The sequence below is a fragment of the Zalophus californianus genome, chromosome 2, assembly GCF_009762305.2.
Source record: "Zalophus californianus isolate mZalCal1 chromosome 2, mZalCal1.pri.v2, whole genome shotgun sequence".
Taxonomy (NCBI): Eukaryota; Metazoa; Chordata; class Mammalia; order Carnivora; family Otariidae; genus Zalophus; species Zalophus californianus.
In genome coordinates this window covers 93,842,772-93,850,499 of record NC_045596.1, presented here as the reverse complement: position 1 = coordinate 93,850,499, position 7,728 = coordinate 93,842,772, and the positions used below count along the sequence as shown (strand labels likewise).

General features: G+C 38.0%; 1 pseudogene; it reads left to right on the top strand.

The window, feature by feature from the left end:
- The first annotated feature begins 772 nt into the window (after positions 1-772).
- LOC113925749 lies at positions 773-1,276 on the top strand (annotated as a pseudogene).
- The last annotated feature ends 6,452 nt before the right edge of the window (positions 1,277-7,728 follow it).

Here is a 7,728-nt window from a genome sequence, read left to right as displayed (position 1 = left end):
TCTGTTGCATACTTTATTGAATTTTTAGGGGGGTGGGGCAAATGACTATGGAGAAAGGCTCTGTTCCCTTATTTGTAGAATAAGAAGAAGAAAAGAACAAATATCATGAGGTTTTTGTGATGTTTCAATGAGTTAATATACATAAATATTTTAGTAGAATCCTAGCATGCAGTAAAAATTCAATAAATGTTGCTTTTATAATTATGATTATTATCTAGACCCATCTCTCAACACCTGGCTTCACATTGCTAAATGCATGCCAGTCCAAGAGAAGAATATTCAATTTTTTTTTCTTTTTTTGCTTTGTTGTCTTTGCTCCTTTGTCATCTTTTCTTTCCTTCTCTCCAGGCAATCTCTTCCAGTCTTTTATTGGCTTCTCTTCCCAGTAGGTATTCTATTGGCCTCTCCCTATCCTTATTGTTAACTCTAATACTTCATTTCAATTACATTATATTCCGATTTCATTAAGATTCTCTGGGAAATTTATAAAATAATAATTGCATAATAACCATCCTAATGGCACAATTGTTTAGAAGTAAAGATTCCAACAAACATTAAAATTAATTTTAACATTTGTTAGTCACAGGAGATCCATAGTCAGTGTATCTATTTCCCTTTGCAAACTTACCAGAAGACCTTAATGAAATGTCTATCCAGCTTTTTTGCTCTCTACAAGCTTCCACCTGAGCATTGCTCCTGCTGCATCACACCTAGGGAGAGCTCCCACTTCCTGCTAAACCAGCACTGCCCTTGCTTCTCTCCAGGTGCCCTCATGGTCATCTGCCAGGGCCTCATCAGCCATGATGAGATGTTCTTCAACATCCATAAGATCTGGGAGAGCCCAGATCCTGTGCCTAGAGGCGGAGGTCAGTAAGACAGAGGGTAACATTGATGACTTGCTCATTGGTGGAAATGCCTCCGCTGAAGGCGCGGGGGGAAAGGTACCAAAAGCACAGTAATCACTAGCATTGATATTGTCATGAACCATCACTTGCAGGAAACCAGCCTCACAAAAGAAGCCTACAAGTACATCAAAGATTGCATGAATTCTATCAAAGGCAGACTTGAAGAACAGAGACCAAAAAGAGCAAAACCTTTTATGACAGGGGCTGCAGAACAAATGAAGCACATTCTTGCTAATTCCAAAAACTACCAATTCTTTATTGGTAATAACATGAATCCAGATAACATGGTTGCTCTGCTGGACTACTATGAGTATAGTGTGACCCCATTTATGATTTTCTTTAAGGATGTTTTAGAAATGGAAAAATGTTAACCAACTTGGCTATTACTTTGGATGTATCACCTGTCCTCATAACCGGCTGTTGCTTTTTATTCACACAATACCAGGATTTAGACAAATGGGACTGATGCCATCTTAAGCTCTTCATTAATTTTGGGCTTGATTTACTTGGAGCAGAGGCATTGTTTTAAGGGGGAAAAAAAAACATGTCATGTAGATTGTCTAAAAATAGAATGCACTCAAATTAAAACAAACAAAAAGTGTCCATCAGTACTACTAGATTAACAAGGATTACAAATTTCAAGCCCTCTGGTGGTCAATACCATCCATGCTGTTCACTCTCTTAAGACTCCCTCAAAGATTAAAAAATTACTACAATTTCCAAAAATATTTCCACCATAAGATGACAGGCCATTATCTTTGTCCCCCAAACAGTGTACCATGTTCAAGTTCAAGCTGAATAATTCATTATATCCAAAAAAGAGTTGTGAATACCAGTGTTAATTCTTAAAAATCATGTATTTATCTTTACTAGTAATAAAAAAAAAATCAAGAAACAAAGATAAATTGTGAATACTTCCTGCCTTGGGTTTGGATCATATCCTTTAGTAACACAGTATATTTATTTTTTTTATTATGGCGTATCATATAGGCTTTAGGAGCAGATATGACTACTTACTATTTACATGCATGGCTTGGAGGAGTTAAAAAATATTTCTAAGTATTGGGTTCTACTAGTTTAAAAAATCTAGATCATAATATGTACCTTATAGGAATTGTGAAAAGGAAACAAAATTAAAATGTGTACCTTAACTAGCATAATGCACAAAACAGAAAAGTGCTCATGAAGTCACTAAAATAATTGTGGTGGTGCTACTTTTGAGTGATAAAAGAAAACTAAGATATTGCTCTAATTTCGTGCAAAAACGATACTTTTACTGAGATTATCTAAGTCTAAACTCAGGTGCATTTTATGTGTACCTAAATAATAATTATTCCAACTTTTTAAGTTGTATATAACTTAAGATAGTTATCCTGTTGCAAAACTGTATGGGTTTTGTTTCTAAGTTTAACAGAGATACTGTGTGCCATTTTTTATTTTTTATTTTTGTTTTTTAATTTTTTATTGTTATGTTAATCACCATACATTACATCATTAGTTTTGGATGTAGTGTTCCATGAGTCATTGTTTGTGTATAACACCCAGTGCTCCATGCAGAGCGTGCCCTCTTTAATACCCATCACCAGGCTACCCCATCCCCCTACCCTCCTCCCCTCTAGAACTCTCAGTTTGTTTTTCAGAGTCCATCGTCTCTCATGGTTCGTCTCCCCCTCCAATTTCCCCCCCTTCATTCTTCCCCTCCTGCTATCTTCTTCTTCTTCTTTTTTTTTTTTTAACATATATTGTATTATTAGTTTCAGAGGTACAGATCTGTGATTCAACAGTCTCGCACAATTCACAGTGCTCACCATAGCACATACCCCCCCAATGTCTATCACCCAGCCACCCCATCCATCCCACACCCCCACCACTCCAGCAACCCTCAGTTTGTTTCCTGAGATTAAGAATTCCTCATATTAGTGAGGTCATATGATACATGTCTTTCTCTGATTGACTTATTTCGCTCAGCATTAACACCCTCCAGTTCCATCCACGTCATTGCAAATGGCAAGATCTCATTCCGTTTGATGGCTGGATAATATTCCATTGTATATGTATATCGCATCTTCTTTATCCATTCATCTGTCGATGGACATCATGGCTCTTTCCACAGTTTGGCTATTGTGGACATTGCTGCTATAAACATCGGGATGCATGTACCCCTTCGGATCCCTACATTTGTATCTTTACCCAGTAGTGCAATTGCTGGATCTATGATAGCTCTATTTTCAACTGTTTGAGGAACCTCCATACTGTTTTCCAGAGTGGTTGCACCAGCTTGCATTCCCACCAACAGCGTAGGAGGGTTCCTCTTTCTCTGCATCCCCGCCAACATCTGTTGTTTCCAGACTTGTTAATTTTAGCCATTCTGACTGGTGTGAGGTGGTATCTCATTGAGGTTTTTGTTTGGATTTCCCTGATGCCAAGCGATGTTGAGCACTTTTTCATGTGTCTGTTGGCCGTTTGGATGTCTTCTTCGGAAAATGTCTGTTCATGTCTTCTACCTATTTATTGATTGGATCATTTGTTCTTTGGGCATTGAGTTTAAGAAGTTCTTCATAGATTTTGGATACTAGCCCTTTATCTGATATATCATTTGCAAATATCTTCTCCCATTCTGTCAGTTGTCTTTTGGTTTTGTTGACTATTTCTTTGCTGTGCAAAAGCTTTTTATCTTGATGAAGTCCCAATAGTTCATTTTTGCCCTTGCTTCCTTGCCTTTGGTGATGTTTCTAGGAAGAAGTTGCTGCGGCTTAGGTCGAAGAGGTTGCTGCCTGTGTTCTCCTTTAGGATTTTGATGGACTCCTGCCTCACATTTAGGTCTTTCAACCATTTGGAGTCTATTTTTGTGTGTGGTGTAAGGAAATGGTCCAGTTTCATTCTTCTGCATGTGGCTGTCCAATTTTCCCAGCACCATTTGTTGAAGAGACTTTTTTCCATTGGACATTCTTTCCTGCTTTGTCAAAGATGAGTTGACCATAGAGTTGAGGGTCCATTTCTGGGCTCTCTATTCTGTTCCATTGATCTATGTGTCTGTTTTTGTGCCAGTACCATACTGTCTTGATGATGACAGCTTTGTAATAGAGCTGGAAGTCCGGAATTGTGATGCCACCAGCTTTGCTTTTCTTTTTCAACATTCCTCTGGCTATTTGGGGTCTTTTCTGGTTCCATACAAATTTTAGGATTATTTGTTCCATTTCTTTGAAAAAAGTGGATGGTATTTTGATGGGGATTGCATTGAATGTGTAGATTGCTCTAGGTAGCATTAACATCTTCACAATATCTGTTCTTCCAATCCATGAGCATGCAACCTTTTTCCATTTCTTTGTGTCTTCCTCAATTTCTTTCATGAGTATTTTATAGTTTTCTGAGTACAGATCCTTTGCCTCTTTGGTTAGATTTATTCCTAGGTATCTTATGGTTTTGGGTGCAATTGTAAATGGGATCGACTCCTTGATTTGTCTCTCTTCTGTCTTGTGGTTGGTGTATAGGAATGCCACTGATTTCTGTGCATTGATTTTATATCCTGCCACTTTACTGAATTCCTGTATGAGTTCTAGCAGTTTTGGGGTGGAGTCTTTTGGGTTTTCCACATAGAGTATCGTATCATCTGCAAAGAGTGAGAGTTTTACTTCTGCTTTGCCAATTTGGATGCCTTTGATTTCTTTTTGTTGTCTGATAGCTGTGGCTAGGACTTCTAATACTATGTTGAATAGCAGTGGTGATAGTGGACATCCCTGCCACGTTCCTGACCTTAGGGGGAAAGCTCTCAGTTTTTTCCCATTGAGAATGATATTCACTGTGGGTTTTTCATAGATGGCTTTTATGATATTGAGGTATGTACCCTCTCTCCCTATACTCTGAAGAGTCTTGATCAAGAAAGGATGCTGTACTTTGTCAAATGCTTTTTCTGCATCTATTGAGAGGATCATATGATTCTTGTTCTTTCTTTTGTTGATGTACTGTATCACGTTGATTGATTTGTGGATGTTGAACCAAACTTGCAGCCCAGGGATAAATCCCACTTGGTCGTGGTGAATAATCCTTTTAATGTACTGTTGGATCCTATTGGCTAGTATTTTGGTGAGAATTTTTGCACCCATGTTCATCAAGGATATTGGTCTGTAATTCTCCTTTTTGATGGGGTCTTTGTCTGGTTTTGTGATCAAGGTAATGGAGGCCTAATAAAACGAGTTTGGAAGTTTTCCTTCCATTTCTATTTTTTGGAACAGTTTCAGAAGAACAGGTATTAATTCTTCTTTAAATGTTTGGTAGAATTCCCCTTGGAAGCCATCTGGCCCTGGGCTTTTGTTTGTTGGGAGATTTTTGATGACTGCTTCAAGTTCCTTAGTGGTTATAGGTCTGTTCAGGTTTTCTATTTCTTCCTGGTTCAGTTTTGGTAGTTGATACATCTCTAGGAATGCATCCATTTATTCCAGGTTATCTAATTTGCTGGCATAGAGTTGCTCATAATATGTTCTTATAATTGTTTGTACTTCTTTGGTGTTGGTTGTGATCGCTACTCTTTCATTCATGCTTTTGTTGATTTGGGTCATTCCTCTTTTCTTTTTGATAAGTCTGGCCAGGGGTTTATCAATCTTGTTAATTCTTTCAAAGAACCAGCTCCTAATTTCATTGATCTGTTCTACTGTTCTTTTGGTTTCTAGTTCATTGATTTCTGCTCTGATCTTTATTATTTCTCTTCTCCTGCTGGGTTTAGGCTTTAGTTGCTGTTTTTTCTCCAGCTCCTTTAGGTGTAGGGTTAGGTTGTGTATTTGAAACCTTTCTTATTTCTTGAGAAGGGTTTGTATTGCTATATACTTTCCTCTTAGGACTGCCTTTGCTGCATCCCAAAGATTTTGAATAGTTGTGTTTTCATTTTCATTGGTTTCCATGAATTTTTTTAATTCTTCTTTAATTTCCTGGTTGACCCATTTATTCTTTAGTAGGATGCTCTTTATCCTCCGTGTATTTGAGTTCTTTCCAATCTTCCTCTCATGACTGAGTTCTAGTTTCAAAGCATTGTGGTCTGAAAATATGCAGGGAATGATCCCAATCTTTCGGTACTGGTTGAGACCTGATTTGTGACCTAGGATGTAATCTATTCTGGAGAATGTTCCATGGGCACTAGAGAAGAATGTGTATTCCGTTGCTTTGGATGGAATGTTCTGAATATATCTGTGAAGTCCATTTGGTCCAGTGTGTCATTTAAAGACTTTATTTCCTTGTTGATCTTTTGCTTAGATGATCTGTCCATTTCAGTGAGGGGGGTGTTAAAATCCCCCACTATTATTGTATTGTCATCAATGTGTTTCTTTGCTTTTGTTTTTAATTGCCTTATGTAATTGTCTGCTCCCATGTTAGGGGCATAGATATTTATAATTGCTAGATCTTCTTGTTGGATAGACCCTTTAAGTAGGATATAGTGTCCTTCCTCATCTCTTATTACAGTCTTTGGTTTAAAATCTAATTTGTCTGATATAAGGATTGCCACCCCAGCTTTCTTTTGGTGTCCATTAGCATGGTAAATGGTTTTCCACCCCCTCACTTTCAATCTGGGGGTGTCTTTGGGTCTAAAATGAGTCTCTTGCAGACAGCATATCGATGGGTCTTGTGTTTTAATCCAGTCTGAGAGCCTGTGTCTTCTGATTGGGGCATTTAGCCCATTTACATTCAGGGTAACTATGGAAAGATATGAATTTAGTGCCATTGTATTGCCTGTAGGTGACTGTTACTGTATATTGTCTATGTTCCTTTCTGATCTATGCTGCTTTTAGGCTCTCTCTTTGCTTAGAGGACCCCTTTCAATATTTCTTGTAGGGCTGGTTTTGTGTTTGCACATTCCTTTAGTTTATGTTTTTCCTGGAAGCTTTTTTATCTCTCCTTCTATTTTCAATGACAGCCTAGCTGGATATAGCACTCTTGGCTGCAGATTTTTCTCCTTTAGTGCTCTGAATATATCATGCCAGTCCTTTCTGGCCTGCCAGGTCTCTGTGGATAGGTCTGTTGCCAATCTAATATTTCTACCATTGTAGGTTACATATCTCTTTTCCCAAGCTGCTTTCAGGATTTTCTCTTTGTCTCTAAGACTTGTGAGTTTTACTATTAGTTGTCGAGGTGTTGACCTATATTTATTGATTTTTGAGAGGGGTTCTCTGTGCCTCTTGGATTTTGATGCCTGTTTCCGTCCCCAAATTAGGGAAGTTCTCTGCTGTAGTTTGCTCCAATATACCTTCTGCCCCTCTCTCTCTTTCTTCTTCTTCTGGGATCCCAATTATTCTAATGTTGTTTCATCTTATGGTATCGCTTATCTCTCGAATTCTGCCTTCATGATCCAGTAGTTGTTTATCTCTCTTTTTCTCAGCTTCTTTATTTTCCATCATTTAGTCTTCTATATCACTGATTCTCTCTTCTGGCTCATTTATCTTAGCAGTTAGTGCCCCCATTTTTGATTGCACCTCATTAATAGCCTTTTTGATTTTGACTTGGTTAGATTTTGGTTCTTTTATTTCTCCAGAAAGGGTTTCTCTAATAACTTCCATGCTTTTTTCAAGCCCAGCTAGTATCTTTAAAATCATCATTCTGAACTCTAGGTTTGACATCGTACTAATGTCCGTATTGAGTAGGTCCCTGGCAGTAGGTACTACCTCTTGTTCTTTTTGTTGAGGTGATTTTTTTCCATCTTGTCATTTTGTCCAGGGGAGAATAGATGAATGAGAGAACAAAATGCTAACAGGGTAACAACGTCCCCAGAAAAATATACTCTAAACAAATCAGAAAAGACCTGAAACCGGGGGAAAAGAAAGGGAAAGAAAGAAAAAAG